This window comes from Vombatus ursinus, unplaced genomic scaffold (genome assembly GCF_900497805.2).
Source record: "Vombatus ursinus unplaced genomic scaffold, bare-nosed wombat genome assembly UNPS02014789.1, whole genome shotgun sequence".
In the NCBI taxonomy this organism is placed as follows: domain Eukaryota; kingdom Metazoa; phylum Chordata; class Mammalia; order Diprotodontia; family Vombatidae; genus Vombatus; species Vombatus ursinus.
The window spans coordinates 8797107-8820927 of record NW_020954567.1 but is presented as its reverse complement, the minus strand read 5'-3'; positions in this window follow the sequence as shown (position 1 = coordinate 8820927).

Genomic DNA, 23821 nt, shown 5'->3' with positions numbered 1-23821 from the left:
ATTATGAAATTATCCCAGTATTACCTCTCTTTTTTCCCTTCTCTACAAAATAAGAGGTCATCTAGCATGATGAGAAACAGGAACAATGAGAAAATAATACACCTAAATACCCTGTATTGATTGATCATTTTGGGACCAAATTCTGTATTCTCCATTCTCATTGTGTTAAATGAAATTATTCTTCAAAATATTTACCATCTGTTATATGAAATTTGCAAACTTCTTTCCCAACCTTTTAGACCTTAATTCAAAGGTAGTATCTAGTCAGATGTGCTTGGTTTATTTTTGTGATTAAAATAAGCATCAGCAAAAAGGTTCCAGAGAAACATGAACAGCATGTCCCAAAACTCCTACTGCAGTTTAAAAGTTTAATAATTTCAGAAATGCTACAAACTTAAAAAAAAATTGAAATGTTAATTATTTAAAATATTAAAATACTGATCTAGTCAATTATCAAACTCTATAAAAATTTTAATCAGACACTGCTAAGTGACAGAAAGGATTGCATTTGTAATCCTAGCCTTAAGATCATCCCAACAAAAAGGTTTTCATGCACAAGAACAATTTTGATGTGACCTCATGAGAAAAAGTCTAATAGAGACAGATCAAGTGGCCAATCAAGACAACTTCCTCTAGTAATCCATTGGTCTGAGAAAGTGTCATGCAAAAACTATCAAACAGACAATGTAAAATGACAGGATACTCCATCTTATTAAAATGTATTATTCAGAAAACTAAATTGGTATAAAGGAAATTAAAAAAAAACCTTCAAATGATGTTTTTGTAAGTTTGGAGCATTTATACCTCTGAAGTTGTTAAAACTTACAACTTTCCCCAGATTGTGGGACACCTTGTATAGAAAGTAGTCAAATCTATTCTAGGAATTTTTTTTAAAGTTTTTATCTTGAGCAGTAGTTATTAGGTAGTTAAACAATTTAATTGGTGCTAGTGCTTGTGGAGAAAGGGAAGGGAGTAAGAAGTTATGCAACTTTTGACTGATCTGATGGAATTTGGGATTTCCAAGGGTATTAGTCATCAAGCATTTATCAAGTATTATGTGCTGGTGCTAAGGATACAAATACAATGAGTGAAACAATCTCAGTTTACTGGGAAGAAAGAAGGGAATAACCTTTTCTATGGAGCCTATTATGTGCTAAGGACTTTACAAATATCTCCTTTGATCCTCACCACACCTCTGGGAGGTAAGTGCTATTATTGTCCCTGTTTTACAGTTGAGGGAAAGAGGTTAGTGACTTGCCTGGGGTCACAAAGGTGTCTGAGGCAAGATTTGAACTCAGGTCTTCCTCACTTTAGGCCCTAGGTTGTTACTTGCCCATGGTCTCTCAGATTGGAAGAGAGATAAGATACAAGGAGGCCAATCAGGATATTGTTTCCTTAATTCAGGAGGAAAAAAAAAGACTTGGAGAGTGGATGAATATAAAATAGGACTAGATATTCAACTGTTGGGAGTGGAGGGTGGGAGCAAAAGAAGTCAGTGATTCCCAGGTTGTGAACCTGGTTGGATGAAAGGATTTTACTATCAACAAAAATGTAACAGTGGTCTCCAAACTTTTTCATCTCAGGACTACATTTTTATACTCTTAAAAATTAGGGCCCCCCCCACCTCCAAAGAGGTTTTTTGTGGGTTATGTCTCAATATTTACCATATTAGAAATTGAAACATCTTAGTATTATTGTGAAGATAGTTTTGATCTTATGGAAGCCCTGAAAAAGTCTTGGGGGCTTTTTAGTGGTTAATTGAAAATATAAATTGCATCCACTGAAGTCCAAATCCCATTCTCTTAGCCAATTTGTTCACTTCCCAAATCAGTTTTTCTCTTTGGTGTCCACCACCTTCAAGCACCAGTCAAGAAAACATGACCTAAGCCCCTGTGGACTTAGTTTCTTGCCCAAAATTTCTATCTAAAAAACTTGTTGATTCGTGAACTTGGGAAGAGGTGGAAGAGTATGGAGACATTTGCAGGAATCTTATATAACTTGCCATTTGTCTGAAGAAAAAATTCGTCTTTGTTCAATTCAGGCAGAATGAACACATCCATAATCCATGTCCTTTATGTCATGGCTGACTCAGAAGTCAAGAGGAGAGGGAGAAATTTCATTGTGTTGACATAAAAAGGCCAGGAAACTGACTTCAGAGTATTAGGTGTAGTGTTGGCATGCTTTTGCTGTTTGCTGCCCTAGAACTCTTATAAGGAATCTCAATTAAGTTATAAACTCTTTGAGAGCAAGGACTGTCACTATACTTTTTATATCCCCCACAGCACCTAGCTCAGTAAATCACACATAATATGTTCTCAGTAGTTCTTGATTTATAAAACGTGTGACAGTCCATGCTTTCTGTTTTACTTAAGGGATATGAAATGTACACAAATATGAAAGAGATCTGACAATGATCTTTTTTTTAAAAAAATAGTATTTTGTTTTTTCCAATTACATGTAAAGACAATTCTTAATATTCACTTTTTTAAAATGTTGAGTTTCAAATTTTCTTCCTCCCTCCTTCACTTCCCCCCTCCCTGAAACAGTAATTTGATATAGGTTATGTATGTGCAACCATGTGGAACATATTTCCATATTAGTCACATGAAAGAAGAAGGATCCAAAGGGAAAAACCATGAAAAAAAATAAAGTGAAAATAGTATGCTTCATCAGTTAGCATTTTTCCATCACGAGTCCTTTGGAATTGTCTTGGAGCATTGTATTGCTGAGAAGAGCTAAGTCATTCATAGCTGATCATTGTACAATGGTGCTATTGCTGTGTACAGTGTTCTGGTTCTGCTCATTTCACTTTGCATCAGTTCATGTAAGTCTTTCCAGGTTTTTCTGAAATCTGCCTGCTCATTGTTTCTTATAACACAGTAGTAGTCTGTGACATTTCATATACCACAACTTGCTCAGCCATTTCCCAATTGATGAGCATTCCTTCTAATTCCACTTCCTTGCCATCACAAAAAGAGCTGCTATAAATATTTTTGTACATGTCAGTCCTTTTCCCCTTTTTTATGACAGTGATCTCTTTCTGGGAAAGCAAACAGAGGCTTCAACGTGAAAACAAATGGGGGAAAAGAAGCATTTGAGGCGGAGATGGATCCTGACCTGTGTCAGAGTTTGGGGAGGGTGAGCAAAAAGGGATGAAGATGGATCATTAAACATTTGGTAGTAAGCAACAGATTCTTCCTGTACCCTCTGGAGAAAAAGGTAGCTGCCTGTCCAGGGAATGATGGTGTGGATTCACAGGTGTGGTCGTTGGAAGAAGAGACAAGTAGTAGTCATTGGAATCCTTGCTGAAGGCTTCTGAGGCATCTACTTCTTGGCCTCATGACAACAATAGAGGGGCTTGCTATCATCCTGGTGCATATATCCAGGAGATGACAGAGAGCTTCCCCAAACTTATCAGACCAGATTACTACTATATACTTGTGATGATGTTTTATATAAGCACTTGAGACAAATTGTACTGCCGAAAGGAATCTAGGAACCATTGCTAGTCTAAAGTCTAAGGTAAGAAACTAAAAACATTTGTTCCATAGGTGGCATTTTCGTCACTATTTTGAAAAAAGGCAAAGAGAAAGGCAGACTTGGAGAATGAAAAGATGGCATCTCAAAATAGGATTTGGATTTCTGCACCATGCCTTAGAATATAGTAATGATGAGCTCTTAGATAGAGATAGAGAGTAGCTACAACGTAGGAAAACATTAGTAGAGGCACTTAGAAATGGAAATAGAAATCCATGGGAGACAAGATAAAAGAAAGGAGTTACAAACAAAACCCATGGCTTCAGATGTTTATATACAAGTACACAAACTTTAATTAACAAGCAAGGAGAAATCAAGATGTTGGGGGAGAAGTGCAACTTGGGGGCAGCTGGTGGTACAGTGGATAGAGCACCAGGCCTGGAGTCAGGAAGATCTGAGTTCAAATGTGGCCTCAGACACTTACTAGCTATGTGACCCTGGGCAAGTCACTTAACCACTATTTGCCTCAGTTCCTCATCTGTAAAATGTGGACATACTGGAGAAGGAAATGGCAGGCTATTCCAATATCTTTGGCAAGAAAACCCTATGGACTATGTCCCTGGGGTCACATAGAGTGAGACATGACTAGATAACAGCAAATGCAACTTGAGCTCATGAGAGTCATTGGAACTTTGTGGCCCTGGAAAGGGATGCCTTATTCAAAGGAACACGTTAGGTAAAAAGTTGTGTGTGGGGGGAGGGGAGGTGCAACACAGTATCACGTATTAAGAAGATATACTCACCTGAGAAAAATCCAGTAACCAGGGTGGGGAAACATGGTAGAGAGCATGTGGATAAGGTTCAAAAAAGAAAAGCTATTAGCATTTGATAATACTGTTCTACCAACCACCCAGTCAGAAAGAAGCTTTTGGGGGAAAAAATCACTTTGCCTCATACAGAGGCGTGATTTAATTGTGATGGGGGACTTAAATTATAAAGACATCTGCTGGATCTCAAATCTCTGCCTAAAGTATAGCAGTTAATACCTTCTTAACTTATTATGAAATGATAATTTTATACATCAAAAGGTGAAGGATAAGGAATTTCTACTTTTGATTCTTACAAGGAGGAATTGGTTGTTACAGTGGAAATGAAGGAAATATTGGGGAGAAGTGACCTCTTTACCTAAGAATTTGGATTACAGAAACAGAGAAAAGCCAGTCAGTCTCACATGTACCTCAGAATACTGTGGACTAAATTTTTTAACATTAATTTTATTTTGAACTTAATAAATACCCCCAATAACATTTCCATATACAGAGCAGAACACTAAGAGAAGATTGTGTATAAAACTGAATCTCCATTTTATGCCACTTATTTTTTTTTAATTCCACACTTTACTTTGAAAACTCAAAACTCTTGAGCCAATGTGAGCCCCCTTAACAATCGTTCAGCAGCTTCAATTACTTTTCAGCAAAGGCATTTACTCAAGTGAGTAAATATAGTGAGAACAATTGGTACAACACTTTCCTCACAAGATCTATGGCATATTCTCCTACCTATATACAAAACATCCATGGTAGAGTGAGAAAGTATAAATTTAGATTAAAATGGTAATGAAACATACAAGTAGAGCACAATACCTAGCCTTAAAAGTCTTTTCTCCCTTCATAAAATCCTAGGAGGGCTCCCTTTGCACTTAGCTCTCTGCTGAGCTTTTAGGGCCTATGCCTGTCTAGAGTCCTTAGCCAAAACTTTTCTCTGCTTCAATTCTATGTTTCCTCTTCTATTAATCTAGGCAATTTATATTTTTGTAAATATTCTTCCACTTCACTTAAATTGTTAAATTTATTGGCATGTAAGTGGGCAAAATAACCTTATATTTGCTTTACTTTCATCTTTGTTAATGGTGTATTCATCCTTTTAATTTTTGATACTAGTAATTTGGTTTTCTCTCTTTTTTAAAATCAAATTAACCAATTATTTATCTATTTTGTTTTTTCATAAAATCAACTCCTAGTTTTATTTACTAATTCAATGAGTTTTTTACTCTTAATTTTATTAATCTCACCTTAATTTTTAGGATTTCCAATGTAGTATTTGATTGGGGATTTTTAATTTGTTCTTTTTCTAGTTTTTTTTTAATTGCATGTCCAATTCATGAGTCTGCTCTTTCTCTATTTTATTGATGTAAGCATTTAGAGATGTAATTTCTTCTAATCACTGCTTTTGCTGTATCCCATATGTTTTTATATGTGGTCTCATTGTCATTCTCTTTAATGAAATTATTATTTCTATGATTTGTTCTTTAAGCCACTCATTCTTTAAGATTAGGGTGTTTAATCTCCAATTAGTTTTTAATCTATGTTTCCTTGGTCCCTTATTAAATATAATTTTTATTGCATTATGATCTGAAAAGGATGTTTAATATTTCTGCTTTTCTGCTTTTAACTATAAAATTTTATGTAATAATATATGGTCAGTTGTTGTAAAGGTACCATGTACTCCTGAGAAAAAGGTATATTCCTTTCTATTTCTATTCAATTCATAAAATTCTACTTTTGTCGTTGCTGTCAGTCATTTTTCAGTCATGTCTGACTTTTCACAACCCCATTTGGGGTTTTCCTGGCCAAAATACTGGAATGGTTTGCCGTTTCCTTCTCCAGCTCATTTTACAGATAAGGAAAGTGAGGCTAACAGCATTAAGTAACTGGCCCAGGGTCACACAGCTAGTGTCTGAGGCCAGATTTGAACTCAGAAAGATGAGTCTTCCTGACTCCAGACCCAGCACTCAATCTACTACACCACCTAGCTGCCCCAAATTCTACTTCTAGATGGCTTCAGTTGTCATGAAGACTTTCCTTGCATCAAGCCTAGATTTGCTTCTTATGCAAGTAAATAAACCAAATACCGCTTTCCTATGATGGCCCTTCAAATCTTGAAGAGAGTTATCATATCTCTTCACCCTCTCAGGGTTTCCTCTTCTCCAGGTTAAACACCCCCAATCCTCATATGACATGTGACTCACTATCACTTCCAAGCTTTAGGAGGACAGGAGATACCTTTGATATCAAACCACATGAAGCTGCTACTCTTCTGCCCTCTCTCACCTGCTGAGCTTTGAGAAATCTCTGACCTTGTAATCCAAACAATATAATTGCTATATTCCATCAATGGGACATTGAGACAGAGAGAAATCAGACTTAACAAAGTTCATATAGAAAGCTAACAGCTTAAATATTTATCACTGTTTTACTTTTCAGCTTACTCATATTGAATACTTTGCAGTAAGCTATGAGTATGATCCTTTACTGTTCTCTGTAGCATAAAAAAGGAAGACAATGCTAGCACATTATCTAGGGGAATAACATATAGAAGAATACAATAAGGGTAAAAAAATTCAGACAACTTCCAGCCTACTGCCTTGTACACCACATTCTCATTAACCAAAGTCCATGCCAGCTTTTTAGTCATTATTGCGTTTCTCTTTACTGCCATCTTATCCTCTTTATATTTTAATTACCATCAGAGAAAACTTCATTGTCTCTGATGTGCTTTTCTTCTCCAGATCTCCCACAAATTGTTCTTTGTTTCCTGTTTTTCCAGTTTTCTTTGCTATTTATAAGCTTCTCTAGGGTTTCCTAAAGTGAGGACCAGTAGTCTGCTTAAAGATATATTTTCTAGAAAGACTGGTATAGAATTTTTGTAACAATATGAAGGCTTTCCCCTTTTCTGTAAACACATTCCTTGGCCAGAATCCTAAAAGAGGCAACACTATATTAATCAGCATTCCATGTTTTCACTTTGGTGACCTTTCGTCAAAGTTTGTAAGTTAACGCCTATAGATTTGTCATTTCTCTTCCCAAGGGAAATATTTCAGAAATTCTTCTGTCTTGTTCCTTAAGCAGGGAAATAGTTATTTGTTACTTACATAAAATATACGCTGCCCATATGAGAAATATTTAACCACATGAGATTTCTAAATATATAGATAGGTGACATATGGTGAGATCTGAAGTCTGGTGTACCTCTCCCTGAAGGAGATTGTGCTTCCTTCTTCGAGAAGAGCAGGAGAAGGGATCATTTGTCTGGGGTCATCCCTGTCTTCTCCAAGAGAAAGGGACACAACTAGGATTATATCTAGGACATCCTAAATATTGCTAGTTCACAATTGGTTCAGAACAAAAACCCAGTTTCCTGGCCAGTATCTCTTAAGATACCAAGCTTACACCCAAAGGCTTGATTCCTTCCTACCAAATGCTAGTTATACAAAATATTATCATAAATAGTGAAAAGCAAGTAAATTCATACATCCAAGCAAATAGCAAATAAGTAGCCTCAGAAATACCCAGAAGGAATGAGTTCTCTTTCTCTCTCTGGGAGTAAGATATCTTAGCCAAGATATAGGCCCCAAGCTCACTCAAGGGGAAATTCCCTATAGTTTGTAGGAAAGCTAGCTGAAAATCAGAGACCTGATGAGAAGCTACCTTTATTATTGACAGAACCTGGCAATACTCTGCCTACAGGTAAATGCTTCTTTTGTGGGAATACAGAACAACATGGGAGTGTACCTAAAGCAGGGGTGGGCATGGGGGAGGTGGAGCAGGGGGATAGAGAGTAATAAGTGATGTGCCAAGGTCAGATCAAGAGCTAGCAACGAGGGAAAGGTGACTGACCCCTGTGGTCTCAGAAGAAGAGAAGAGGCTACAGGTGAGTGGGTGAGGAAGAGGGAGGAAAGATTAAAAAGGGAGAAAGAAGAAGGAAGGAAGCCTTACTTTTCCAAGGTGTGAGGGGTTCCACTGATGAATTGCCAATGAGAACAGAGAGATGAAGGGAGATGAGGATCTTACACCGGATTTTGAAGGAGGTGGGGGAGGTGGAAGCTTTAGAGGCAACTGGCACCTGGAGGAGTAGGAGAGCATGGACACAGGGAGATTTCCAGGCAAATTTAAGAAGAAGAAAAAAGTCAGCAAGAGAGGGTATAGATCAGTAGTGGGCTGGTCAAGGATGTGGTCAGGAAGGGCCCAAGATAGAGCAGTGTCCTTTCTGACACCTGCAATAATGACCGTTGTTCTGGAAAAGAGGCGGAGTGGGAAAAGTGAATCCATGGGGCAAATGCTGTAAGACAGTGGCAGAAAGTGCCTAGAGGGAGAACTTAGAATTGATACCTTGGAAGCTTTGATTACATAAAAAATGCAGAGAAAAGAGAGAGAGCAGATGATTATAAGGATCATGAATCAGAGAAAGAGGGTTTAGAGTAAACAGAAAAAGAAGATGGATAGTGAAGAGAGCAAGAGAGATCCTTTTTTGGAAAGAAGCAAAAAAAAAAAAAATTTAAAACTAAGGAACAAGGGGCAACTAGGTAGCGCGGTGAATAGAGCACCTGCCCTGGCGTCAGGAGAACCTGAGTTCAAATCCAGGTTCAGACACTTAACTAGCTGTGTGACCTTGGGCAGGTCACTTAACTCCAAATGTCTTTTTAAAAACAAACAAACTCTAAGGAACAAGACTAGCTGAAGGAGAAGGGAAGGAGGACTATCAGATGAGAAGAGAGATGAAGGGAAGAGAGCCAGTGGGAACAGGGCCATCCTTTAACATAAAGTAACTGAAGGAACATAAGACAGAGGGAACATGAAATGCTTCTGAACAGACTGCGTGGGATAAGAAGAGAAGTGATTAAATGGGGAAAAGTCATCCAGGAGGACTTAGTCTTTAAAAAATACTATCAGGAATCATTTTTTCTTTCAAGGTTTCTTCAGTAAGCATTCACTGAGTACTGGCAGCACAGCAAGACCCTTTGGGAAGTATAAGAAAAACAGAAGATAGTTTCTGCCGTCAACATTTCATCCAATGAATATTTTACTCTTGGATTCAAAGCATATGTTCTCAAGTTGCCACATCTTCACCATTCCTTTAATATTTATTAAGCCCTCACTATGCTCAAAGCACTGCACTGGATATTGGGTATCTCAGTAACTCTTTGTAATATCTCTTTTTCTTGGCTTTTGGTTTCACAAGTAGTCACCTCTATCCAGCCTTTTGTATTTGTATATGTATATGTATATGTAGATGTAGATGTATCTGTGTATGTGTATATATATGTAAATGTATATGTGTATGTACAAAAATGCATGGGGGTATGATCAATAGACTACCTCTACAATTTTATGTATAATTCAAATCCTGTCTCAGTCACTTGCTAGCTGTGTGGCCGTGGGCAAGACACTTAGTCTCTATTTGCCTTTGTTTTCCTATCTGTAAAATGGGGGTAAAAATAAAACCTACCTCCATTATTGTGAGAATAAATGAAATAATATTTGTAAAGTACTTTGCAAACCTTAAAGAATTATACAAATACTAGTTAGGAGGAGGAGGAGAAAAATAGTAAGAGGAGGAGGGCTGCTGATACAGTTCAATACTTTAGTTCATTTCCAGTCTCTTTGGTGTGTCTGTTTCCTCTGCCAGTAAAGATTACAAATTTTCTGTTCACTTTCATTCTATGCAACTCTTGTCTTTTTATAACTCTTCCATTGAAAATCTATCCCCATGTACTAGAGGACTTCCTTTGGGCCTTTTATAATTTCGTGGCTAACAGTGCAACATTTGGGCTATCTATTTATTATTCCTTACTCTTACTACATGACCAGCCCATCTCTAATTCAATTCAAATAAATTACTTTTAAATACATACTACGTGCAAGGCACTGAGTTAGGCACGGAGAATTCAAAAATTAAAAAATAGTTTCTTTTGAAGTGTTTATACTCGGGGGGGGGTGAGGCGCTACACCATATACACAGCATTAAATAAAAAGTACTAAAAATTAATTTCCAGAAGCAGCCTTAACACCTGAAGGAAATCATGAAAAGCTTCATTTTGGAGGTTATACCTGTGCAGTGCCTTGAAGGTGAGGAGGCAGTGCCTTTCTGATATCAGGGAACCTGTGTAAAAGCAGAAGTGGAGGGTGGAATTCATATAGAGGAAATAGCTAGCCCACCAGTTTACCCAGAATGGACAATGCATTTTACTTTTCTTGTCAGTCACTCATGATTTTGTTATTGTTTTTGCTATATTTAATACTATTTTGATATTTTGTTTATGCCACATTTTTAACAGAAATTTTTTCATCACTTACGAAGTGCTGCAGTTTACTTACTACCAGCCTTGCATCTTTTCATTATCTGTAGTTCATCTGTCATTTTGATTCTTTGAAATCTGTGTTATTCAAGTATTTGCAGCCATAACAACACTGGGAGAATCTTGATGTTAAAAAGATATTGTCAGGGAGCAAGCATCTTGGCATCACTGAAATTTCTTCCTGCCATACCTCATGTATTTCCTGTGTTAATCAAGGGGCTTGGTAAGTGTTAGTTTATGATGAGTTAGATATCACCTGACAGGAAACAGAATGGTTGGCATAGTTTTGGACTCCAGACTCTTCTGGAAAGAGCAGATGTGAGAAAACAAAGTCAGAAACAAGTCAAAGGAATGACCCAGAGACCTAGAACAAAGTTAGTTAAGACCAGAAGTAAGGGAGACACAATTGGGAAAATTAAGGTAGGCTGAATGCTTGTAAAATCGTTTGGAGACACTTGTGGAGTTAGAACCCATGATAAAGAGCAGCCAGCTTAGGGTGTCACGTTGTTTCTTGCTTGGTTGAACCATATTGCTTGGTTTCATTAGTCTGAATCAGGCCTTCATGGCTACTGAACCACTAGAAAGGGCTTTAGTTTCTCAAGGACGAGGGAAACCGAAAGAAATAACTCAAGCTGGCCTACAATTCGATTTAATTCAGTTAGACAAACATTGATTAAGCAAGTACTCTATACAAATATTGAATGGAATTATAAATCACACATTGAATGGAATTATAAAGAAAAACCAGATATTTGAAAAGTATAAGATGGGAGGGACCAGAATGTTAGGGAGAGTTGGAAGAGTTAGCTCATAGGTATGAAGCTAACGAGGACATGAATAAGCTAGATTCTATAACCATCTTTAGGATCTAGTAGGTGCCCATATGTATATCATTTTAGGCCAAGATTCCGGATACCGTAACAAGCTATTGCACTATGTATTTTTAAATTTGTCTTTTTTGCACGATCTTTTTGTTGTTGTTGTTCAGTTGTTTCAGTCATGTCTGATACTTCATGACTCCCATCTGGGGTTTTCTTGGCCAAAGTACTGGAGTGTTTGCCATTTCCATCTCCAGAGCATTTTACAGATAAGGAAATCTGATAAACAGGATTAAGTGACTTGCCCAAGGTCACATAGTTAACAAGTGTCCAAATGTTAGATTTGTATTCGGGAAGATGAGTCTTTCTGACTACAGGCCCAATATTCTATTCACTGTGCCACATAGCTGCCTGCTGCATGACCTACATTAATGTGTGTGTGTGTGTGTGTGTGTGTGTGTGTGTGTGTGTGTGTATTCCTCCTCTTCCATTTCCCAAAAATCCACATCCTTTGTAGCTAAGAATAACAAAGAGAAAAGGGGTAGGGGTGGGGGCTCAACAAAACCAAGTGGACAAGCGATACACTATGCCGTTTTGTATACACATGGTCTCCCATCACTGCATGGAAGTGGGAAGAAGATACATTTTCTCCTCTATTCTTTAGGGCCAAGTTTGATCATTATAATTTCACAGCACTCTCAACCAGAGTTTATGGAGTAGGGGGATGATATAGACAGACATACTCTTTTGGCAAATCACTGTTGCAGGTGAATGGAGAATAACTTGGAGTGTAGAGACACTTGTGGCAAGTGAGATTGATCAGCAAGCTATTGCAGTTTTTCAAGTGAAAGGTGATGAGGGCCTGAACTACATTTGCAGCTCTGAATGTAGAGAGGGAGATGTATGTGAGGGATATCATGAAGGTAGCCATGACAATATTTGGCAATGGATTGGACGTGTGGGGGGAGAGAGAATGAGGAGTTGAAGATGACATCAAGCTTAGGATTCTGGTTGATTGCAAGGTTGGTGGCACCTTCAACACCAGTAGGAAAGTTGGGAAGAGATGAGGGTTTCAGAGGGAAGATAATGTGTTGGACATGTTAATTTGAGATGTCTGGGGGAAAATCCAGTGTAAGTTGTCCAAAAGGTAACTGGTGACATAGAAATGGAGCTCAGGAGAAAGACCGCTGCTGTATGAATAGATCCAATAATCATCTCCATAGAGTTGATAATTGATAATTGATAATGAGTGAGGCTAACGGCTTCACTCAGTAAGAGTGTAGAGTTCAAAGAGATGAGGGTTTGGGAGGCCATCCATGGTTAGTGGACAGGACCTGGAGGGAGGTCCAGCAGAGGAGAATGAGAAGAGGTCAGATAGGTAGGAGAACCAGGAGAGAGTTATGTCACAAAAACCTAGAGAACAGAGTATCCAGGAGGAAAAGGTGATCAACAATGTCAAATGTTGCAAAGGGTCAAGAAGTATAAGGACTGGGAAATGATCATTAGATTTATCAATTGAGAGATAATTCGTAACTTTGCAGAAGACAGTTTTAGTTGAATGATGAGGCTGAAAACCAAATTGCAGAGAATTTAGAAGAGAATGAGAAAAGAGAAAATAGAAGCACTTAGTGAAATGATTTTCCCAAGAAGCTTAGCCAAAAAAAAAAAAAAAAGGTGGGGAGAAGATACATAGGATGATAGCTAATGACAATGGTAAGATCAAGTGAGGGGTTTTTAAGGACGGGAGAGATATGGGTGTGTTTGTAGGCAGTAAGAAAGGAGCCAACAGATAGGAAGACAGTGTAGGAGACATTGTTTTTAAGATGTAAAACAAAATAGATACCCTTGAATAAGTGACTATTGTCTGATTATACATTATATATGTGTGTGTACACATATGTGTATATATATATATAAATGGATAGATATATAATCTGATTATATACTAGAGACTTAAACCAAAACTGAGCCTTATCAACATGTGCTTATATCATACATGCACACACACATATATACATACACCCCCGCCCCCACTGGGGCTGTTGAGAAAAATGCCTTCAACACCTACATCCTGTTGGACTCTTATCCTTCCGAGAACTGAGACTTTTTTTTTAATCTTGGAGTGGTAGTGACCAAAGAACTGTTTACTTGTCTAAAAACCTCAGGTTTCATAATTCTAGGAAGCTTTCAACGCCATGCTTAAAAGTGACCTCTCTCCTGTGAGACCTTTTATGTTAAAAACATTTTTTTTCCTTATTCAAATCCCTTGTTATAAAAAGAAAATAAATGCTAAGGTGAATGTTTTGAGTGCATTTGGGTTACTGATTAAAATAATTGTTGGAGAAGATTATGTAGAATGAAAATTTGGCCTCAATGTTAAAAATAGTCAATTTCATTTGATTATTTTTGTAGTTGGAATTAGACAAATATACTTAAATATGCATATTATTTATGTAGATTTGATTTAACTCAAAAACCACTTACATACCTACTATGTAAAGGGCCATATGCAGATCTATCATAGTCTTTGATGTTGATTAATACAATAAATTTGTAAGTATAGTTTTTAAGTTTGTTTGCCCTTCCCAAAGAAAAAGACCCCTGACCATCAAGTCTAGTCTCTCATTCAATACATTGACCAATTGCACTGGAAATGTGATATGACTATTCCAAGAAAGGAAACAATGATTGATATCAAGTAGATGTGGGCTTAGCTTTCCCATTTGATTCTGTGAAACTGGAGTGAGTCGAGAACTTACAAAAATATAGGTTAGAAGTGTTAGGAACCATAAGAAGTGCATTGGACTCAAAATCAGGACACTTGGGTTCATAGCCAAGCCCTGACATTTACTAAGCTATTGTGACCTTGGTCTGGTCATTTACCCTTTTTAAGCCTCAATTTCCCTATCTGTACATTGCAGATAATAACAGTTGTATTATCTACCTCACAAAGTTGATGTCAGGAAAAGTACTATGAAAACCTCAAATCACTTATAGAAATGTGAGTTACTATTATATTGGGTCTTAATATTTTTCCCCCTTCGGTCATTTGCCCCCTGGCTATTCCACAAGAATTTTGTGGCTTTTTATTAATTTTCTCTCAGCTGTACTGTGGAGACACAAACTTTCACCTCTGCTCATTATCAAATAAGATAACTTATATAGATTACTATGTGACCTTAAAGTGATGTAAGGTGCTAGTTGCTATCATAATTGTTATTATTATTATTATTATTACATATAAAGAATAGCCAGTATCACTGATTCTTTTTTAAAAAATATTTATTTTATTCTGAACTTAAGAAAGAAAACAAATATTTTCATAACATAAGTAGAATAGAAAAAAGGTGATTGTACATGAAACTACAAATCTATTATGTACTGCTTGCTATTCCTTTTAAAATATAATAAAGTTATCATGTATTTTTTCCTTTTTTTCTTCTCCCCCCTTCCTTAGAGATAGTTACTATTAGAAACAAATATGTATATATATGTAAAACTATTCTCTATATACTTCTTATATATCTTATGTATATTTCTTATATGAGTGCTTTGTCTGGATGCAGATAGTGGCTTCCTTCATATGTCCTTTGTAGGTAATTTTGGTATTGTTCTCTTTTTGCACCATTAGTGGACCTAAAATCCTCACTATATGTTCTTTCAATCTTTGCCATAGCTTTTTATTGAAATGTTCTAAAATTCCAGGATTTGGTCTATTATAGTAACTCCCTAAGTGACCTCTTTATCTCCAACTTCTACCCCCTTCATACTATATTACATACAACTTGATCTAAAACCTTCAATGGTTTCATGTTTATCTGAAAAATAAAATCCAATCTCCTTGCCATTCTATGCTTTTAAAAAGAGTTAATGACACTGGCTACTCTTTATATGTAACAATAATAATAATAGCAACTAGTATCTTATGTGACTTTAAGGTCACAAACTTTGGTCACTACTAGTCCAAGATTTTTTAAAAATCTCAGTTCTAGAAAGGATGAAAGCCCAATAACTCCTCAATCTGATTCTAACTTTCCTTTGCAATCTTATGACCCTCTTCCTATACTCCTACCAGGACTACCTACCCCAGATAGACTAGTAATGTTTTTCCCTTGTCATTTTCCCATTCTATTCCTTTACTCAGGCTGTGCTTCTTGCCTGAAATGCTCCTTCCTTTTCATATGCCTAAATTCCAAGGCTCAGTTCAGATCCTGAAGGAAAACTTTCCTGATCATCTCTGACTCCCCTCAACCTACCATGGCCCACAGTTATGTTTTCCTCTTCTGAATTTCTGTGTTTTCATTTTGTATTTATCATATACCGCCTTTATCATTGCCTTTTTTTTGCCTTTAGTGAGGCAATTGGAGTTAAGTGACTTGCCCAGGGTCACACAGCTAGTAAAGTGTCTGAGGCCGGATTTGAACTCAGGTCCTTCTGACTCCAGGGCTGGTGCTCTATCCACCATGCCACCTAGCTGCCCCTATTACTGCCTTTTTGTGTGTATGTCTTTGATCATATGAACACTGAGGGTAGCAGGCTTAATAGTTTGTTACATCTTCCACATTGCCTAACTCAATGTAGAGCAAATGAGAGTACCTTCCACTCATATCTGGGTCCTCCTGGATAAGCTAACTCAGGTTCCAGGTAATCTCTGCAGCCATATCCATTCAAAAGGCATAACTCATAGACTCCTCTGATGTATTTATTTTGGCATGTCAGAGAATAATTAGTGCAAAGCAAAAACTTAATGAAATAGATTTTTTTTAAAAAGTAGCAATATTTTTTGATAAAAAAGTAACACATATCCAATGCAAGCCATGCACACTACATATTATTCATAGGTAATAAACAAAGCTGTCAATACTATCTTACTTAGATGTAGCAGTCCTCCATAAGCAACAACATAGCTAGCATTACTTTACATCTTCTGTTTCCCTCCCAATCAAGCAATTTTTTTTGGGTGAGGCAATCGGGGTTAAGTGACTTGCCCAGGGTCACACAGCTAGTAAGTGTCAAGTGTCTGCGGCCGGATTTGAACTCAGGTCCCCTGACTCCGGGGCCGATGCTCTATCCACTGTGCCACCTAGCTGCCCCCTCATTCAAGTGATTATTAACCACAAATGAAGGCCAGTGGCAACAGCAACTCTTCCATTAGATTGTGAGCTCCTTGAGGGAAGGGACTATGTTTTGCCTCTTTTTGTATCCCCAGGCCTTAGCACAGTGCTTGACACATAGTAGGCATTTAATAAATGCTTCTTGGCTGACTCTCTACTCATAATCTGTTGATTAGAGGTGCTCAGTCTTATGTTCGTTAACAAGTCTTTTCCGCATTGTTATGATGCATTTAGTTGGCATGACGTTTATTCAAAGATGGGAAATCAGGGTATGGCCCAGACTGTTCTGAGAATTCCTTTTCCCCTTATCAACCTTGTCAGAGAGCCTGTGTTATCATTCTGGCTTTCTTTGCTATTTACTGAATGTGACTCCAGAGTTCTCTCAGAGTATGTGCTTACGTAGGATGGGATCTTTCAGAACAGTCATTTCTCAGAGTTTTGTGAATTGCAGCATTGACTTTTTGTCTCCAAATATCTAGTTGAAACTTAATAAATTACACACCATTCTGTTTGGGCTCCAGCATCAATTCAGCTCCCTTGGAGCTTGCAATTAATGTTATGAACTGTTGGATATGAAACAAAATAGAAGATCCCAATAGCAGCCTGATCCTCAGAGGAACAAAAGTGCCAGCTTGCCTGTAAGTTCTGGGGAAGTAAAGAAAGAAGGTGAGGGAATGGGGAACAGAAGGAAATGTGGAGAAATCTGCCAACTTAAACATCAACATACCATGATTACTCATAGCAAAAAATACGGAACTGTATGGGAAAAAAAGAAAGGAAAGAAAGAAAAAAGGAAAGAAGGAAGGAAAAAAGAAAAAGAAGGAAAAGAAAAGAAAGAAAGAATTCTGAATGATCTGTGAGCAGAGGGAAAAAATAAGAGGGCTATGGTCAGATCACAATGGAAATGATACGATATGATGAAAACTGTCCTCCAGCCTCACTAATGTAGTGAATAGAGCGCTGAACATGGAGTCAGAAGACCTGGGTTTTGATCCTGGCTCTATTGCCTATTAATTGTGTGATTTAGGGCACATCACTTCATCTCTGTGAATATCAGTTTTTGCGGAACCCACAGAGTTTTGAGGAAGACACTTTATAAACTTCAAAGAACTCTATAAATGTGGGCACATACCTGGTGATGTTTTTAAGATTGCTCCTGTTTCTTCCCTGGAGGAGCTTCCCGTACAGGAGTGTGCTGTTTGCCCACGTTAACTTTATATGTGTATATTATACCTTCTCCATTAAACTACAAAGTATTTGAAGGCACAGGATCTGTTTTTACGTAACATTCCATAACTCACAATACCTAGCATAGAGCATTGAACATAGTTGAAGTTCAGTAAATAGCTATTTTTTTTGTTTGTTTTTTGGTGAGGCAATTGGGGTTAAGCGACTTGCCCAGGGTCACACAGCTAGTAAGTGTCAAGTGTCTGAGGCCGGATTTGAATTCAGGTCCTCCTGAATACAGGGCCGGTGCTCTATCCACTGCGCCACCTAGCTGCCCCAGTAAATAGTTATTGAATTACTGACTTGTACAAAGGTACAGAGCAAGCCAAGATGAAGATATCAAGTCATCAGCAGCATTTACACGTGAGAACTAAGAACATTAAAGATAGTATTACAGGAAAGAGCACAACATTTAAACGTGGCATGGAAAATTCCCCCAAGCTAGAGCCAACCTATTCTCACATCTTGTTCCAAGTTGACAATACTGAAAGATAGGAAGAACTGGTACATGGAAATTCCAGTAGAAGGTTTTCCGATGTGGAGCTATCTTGACCTGACCGTATTTCCGAGAGGTCTTGGGGTCATGACATTTCTGTAGTCACTCTATGCCCAAATCAGAGACTAACAAAAATAAAACTAGTATATACTCTCAAGTCCTGGTGACAATGACTCTGAAGAACAGTTGAGATGTAAGAGAATCACAGATCTTCAGAGTCAGAAGAGACCTCAAAAATTATCTACTTTAACCTGTACCTGAATAATAATTGACTACAACATACCCAGAAAGTGGTTATCTAGCTTTTACTTGAAAATTTGCTCCAAGGAGAAACCCACTTTCCAAGGCAGCTCATTCTACTTTTGAACAGATCTAATTATTAAAAGTTTAAATCAAGTCTGAATCTCCTCTGCCACCTCATTGGAGTGCTCCCAGAAATCTTCTCTTTGGGACTAGGCAGAATGTCTAATCTTTTGTTTCCATAATATCCCTTCACATGCTTCAAGGCAGTCATCATGCCTCTAACCCTTCTGGTTTCTAGGATAAAGGTTCATAGTTACTTCAATCAGTGCTCATGTCGGGGCATTTAGTTCCTTAACTGGTTTTCTTTGGGATATTTTCTAGCTTCCCAATGGCAAGCTAACCCTCTCCCCCTTGTTCCTTGTCCCTTCCCTTCTCCTTTTCTCTTCCCCTCCTTAGGTATATTCAATGTTATCCCTCATTATTTTTTGACCCTATTGTTTGACTCCACTGGTGTCCTGACCTTTTCTTCCATGGGATCCAGGAGATAGTCCACACCAGGAATTAGTCAGAGATGAACAATAAGGAAAGAGATGACCAACCTGGGAGAAAGGGGTGTGATCTCCACACAATCTCGTGTGACAGAGATCCAGGAGAGTAAACGGGAAAAAGCCCTAAGGTCAGAGTTAGGCATCCATGGTGGCAACAGAACCAAACATCCAGGCAGAGAGTCAACAATAGAGAAGGTCAGGAAAACACCACTGAGTGGAAAGCATGGGGCATGATGACATTTGTTTCACGCAAAGAACTTGTAGAGGAAAGGACAAAGGGAAAGTCAGAGGGATACGAATTTGTGGTCAGAGAGATTAGATTAAAACTCCAGCTTTACTATGTACTACCTGTATAAGTTAATTCACCTCTCTGGGCTTTAGTTTCCAGTTGGATCAAAGTGATCTCAGAAGTTCCTTCCAGCTCTAAATTCCCATGGTCATATGACCTCTTCCCTTCTTAGCTCAAGACCTGGCTGCTATGGGATCAGACAACTCAAGACCAGTGAGGATGCTGATGTTGTAGGAAGCTGTGAAACCTCCTCCTTCTCTCAAGTTCTTTCAATATATGATCTATGTTTAGTTGGGAGGGTATAGACTAGATGACCTCTTCTGGCTTCTTTTGGTGGTCATGAGATCCTTTGATTTACATGTAATAATAACAGCTAACATTATATAGCACTTTAAAGTTTGCAAAGTGCTTTACAAATACTATCTCATTTGATCCTCACAACAACCCTAGGAAGTAGGTAATATTATTATCCTTATTTTATACGTGAGGAAATTGAGGCAGACAGAGCTTCTGTAACTTACCCAGAGTCACACAGGTAGTATTTGAGCCTGGATTTTAACTAAAGGGCTATACAATGCAGACAGAAGAGGTATTAGCTTTGTTAGCTTTACTGTTTGGGTTCATTGAGGAGAACCAAGACCAGAAGAGAGATAATAATTAATAACAGTAACAGCTAGCGTTTATAAAGTGCTTTAAGGTTTTTGAAGTATTTTTCAAATATTATCTCATTTTATAGAGGATACAAGACAAATTTGAGTTCCTTATAAAGGAAGGATTTCCTAATCATTAGAACTTTTTGAAAATTGACAGGACTTCTTTGGGAGATGTTGGGCTCCTTTATTAAAGTTATTCAGACAAAGCCTGGATGGCTACTTTGTCAGGAGTACTTTGGGAAGTACCCATCACTGAGCAGAGAGCTGTGCTACATGATCTCTAAGACCCCTTACAATTTGGGATTCTGTGATTTTGAGGGGCCATTTCTTCCAGTTGAAGATGAATTGCTTGACTCCCAGACTGTCACAGATCTGAGCCACTCCTTTGTACTAGACCTAGAAAAAAGGGTGTAAATTTGAAGCTGGAAGTAAATCTACAGTTAATATGGTCCAATTTCCTATTTTATATGTGAGGAAAATGAGGCTAAGATAGGCTCAAGTGACTTACTTGCCCACGGTCATGCAGGTAATAAATGAGAGAAGTGGGATTTGAACCTAAGTCGTCTGAGTTCCAAAGGAGTACTTTCCCCACTGTACCACCTGTGCAAAGTTGGCCTTTTTGGCTCTTTTTTGGGGGGGAGGTCCTGAAATCAGGATCCTGAGTCAGCAGAGTACCACACTTGGACCCTAACATAGTGAAAGAAGTATTGATGGAGGAGGTAGAAATACCACTAATGAGAGCAAAGGCAAGAAAGGAAGCCGACTGGACGAGAGTGTAGAGGAGCAAACTGCTGGAAAGGATACATTTGTGAAATTACTGAAGGCTGATGTAGAAGGTATTAGAAAAAGGTAAAATTACTAAAGGCTTGGAAAAAAATCTCTTTGTGTGCTTATATGGGAGCCGGGAACTCTAATTCATATTTAAGGAAACCTGAGGACATGAACCTAGGAGATTTTCCTGGAGCAACTCCAGGTGCAATCAATGAACCAAAGAGAGAAAATGGTCCTCAGGATTAGAGATGGTCTGTGTAGGCCTAGAGTCCTTGGTGGAGACCTGGGACATGGGTTGCAATGCTCTGTATGTCATAAGTCCTTAATAAATGTTTGTTGGACTTATTTTTTGATTAGGTCTGGAATAAGGCTTGAGAAAGTTAGTAGATTTTTTGCCAGTAGTCTTTTATTTATATAGACATGTAGACCTATTTGGATATAGACTCCATTTCAACTTTTCTTCCACCTTAAGCCGTGACCTCCCCGTCTATTGTTTTTGCTTGCCCTGGCAGACCCCAGAAGTAGAGAACCAGAGGTAGAAAAAGTAAGAAAAATCCTGAGATCTTTATTGGCTACTCAGGTTGTGAGTGACATTGGAACATCTCTGATCTAAATGAACAGGCTACAATTTCATTGTAATAGGGAAGGCTTATGTTTCTGCCATGGGAATTTTATTACGTAGATAATTTTGACTGTCTTCTTGTGAAATTATTTGTACAGTGGTCAATGAAATGTATGATAGTAGAGCCAGGAGATTCCCCACTATTCCCCTTTTAAATTTAGGACAATGTATAGGGGGAGGGTGGGATGGAATCTCCTTTCTTCAAACAAAGGAACTAGCTACTTCACATCTTAAGTGGCTCCTACCTACTGGCATGAACAATGAAAGGGGAAACACCACTTATCAAACAATAATGTTTTTTGGAACTCATTGTGTCTCTTTTAGTGGCTTGTAGCTACCATACTTATGTTTGAGGGTATCAAAAAGGTGAAGTCTGGAGATTTCTAAGAGAACTATTTCTTTGGAATGTATGGTTTTGGGATTTTTATAATAATAATGCTTGCCATTTATGTGAAGTAGCATATTATAGCGGGTAGAGAGCTGACCTTAGAGTGAGATGAACTTGATTTCAAGTCCTGTCTCTGACACATGCCAGCATATGTTCCCTACATGTGTACCTCTACACAAGTGTTCTCTGGATACAGCCACTCATCCCACTGGAGCATATTTTTATAGGGGAGTGTGCCGCCACATTTATGGGGGAAATATTTATTTCTACTTTTCTTACTATGTCAGCTCATTAATTACCTTTCCTTTGATGTAATTGGGTCTCTGGCTGATTGTTAAAGGTAAATATGTTAGTGGGAGATTCTAAGCTATAGTTTTAGGAGATTCAGAGCCATATAACCTGAGATAGCTGGTCCCTGAGGAATTCACTCAATAAGTGGGGTTTGTGTGTGTAAAACCTTACGCTTGAGTTGAAAACAAAACTGCGCAGGTAGAGGATAGGTAAAATTAACCAGAACATCACTTATGTGAAAAATGTCTGAAGGTTTTAGTGGACTACGAGTTCCATTCAGGTCAGCAGTGTGGTCTGGAAGCCAATAAAACCCAATGGGATTTTAGTCTGCCTTAACAGACCTATGCTGCCCAGGATGATCGAGGAGATAATACTGCTGTTAAATATAGTCAAATATAAGGTAGAGAATGCTCGTGTGGGGAAGGGCAAAGGAAGGAGTTGTACAAAGTGCTCTAGAAAAATTTGAGACAGGAACACTTTTAACTGTGGAGGATCAAGAAAGGCTTTACAAGAAAATTGTGGCACCTGAGCTGAGCCCCTTCTCCCAGCACACAAACCTTCTGAAAGATGAAAGGCAGAGGTGATAAAGAAGGGAGTGTCTTGTACCAAATAAACACATGGAGGCTGGGAAACACATTGAGTACCAGGGAATGGCTAGCCATCCAACTTGGCTAGAACATAGATGGAAGAAGTGGAGTAAGGTGAAATGAGGCTGGAAAGGCTGGTGGGAGTCAGACTGTGAGGGGCCTTAAATGTAAGGTTAAGCAGTTTACATTTTATTCTATGAGCAATAAGGAGTCAGTGGAAGTCATTGAGCAATGATTAACCCAATATTTAAGAGATTATCGCGGCAGTTGTTTGAAGGATAGACTGGAGAAAAGAGTGAGTGGAGGCAGAGGGACAAGTTAGAAGACTATAATAATAGTCAAGAAGATATGAAAGTCTGAAGTAGGGTGGTAGTCATGTGCATGAAGAATGGCAAATGCAAGAAATCTTGTGGAAACAAAATTGACTAAACTCATTAACTAAATGTATGTCTTTTTTTATAAAGAAGTTACCTCTCCCATTAGAATGTAAGCTCACTGAGGGCAGGGACTGTTTTTGTTTTTTAATTTGCATTCCCAGAACTTAGCACAGCATCTGGCACATTTAAAGTTCCAATAGATGCTTGATTGATTGGAAAAAGAGCACTGGGTTTGGAGTCAGAAGCACTGGGTTCAAGTCTATTCTGCCCCAACTACCTTGAATTTATTTTGTATATGTATATTCATATGCATATAGTTTCAGTCTTTGTTTTTGTGTCCCTAGCACATAGGACAGTGCCTGGCACATAGCAGGCTTGAAAAATACTTGCTAATTGCTAAGTGGCACAGTAGATAGAAAGATTAGTCCCGAGTCACGAAAACTCATCTTTCTGAATTCAAATTTTGCCTCAGATACTTCCTAGCGTGACTCTGGGCATGTCACTTAAACCTGTTTGCCTCAGTTTCCTCATCTATAAAGCGAGCTGGAGAAGGAAGTGGCAAACCCCTCCAGTATCTTTGCCAAGAAAACCCCAAATGGAGTCATGGAGTGTGAGACATGACTGAATTGACTGAGCAACAGCAACCGTTGACTGGGAAAAAAGGGCAAAGGGATCTGAGTCAGCCTCCATGAATGTGCCTGAGGCAAATTGACTAATCTCTCTGACCTTACTTTCTTCCTCTATAAAATGAGGGGGTTGGCTTACAGGACCTCTGGGTTTCTCTA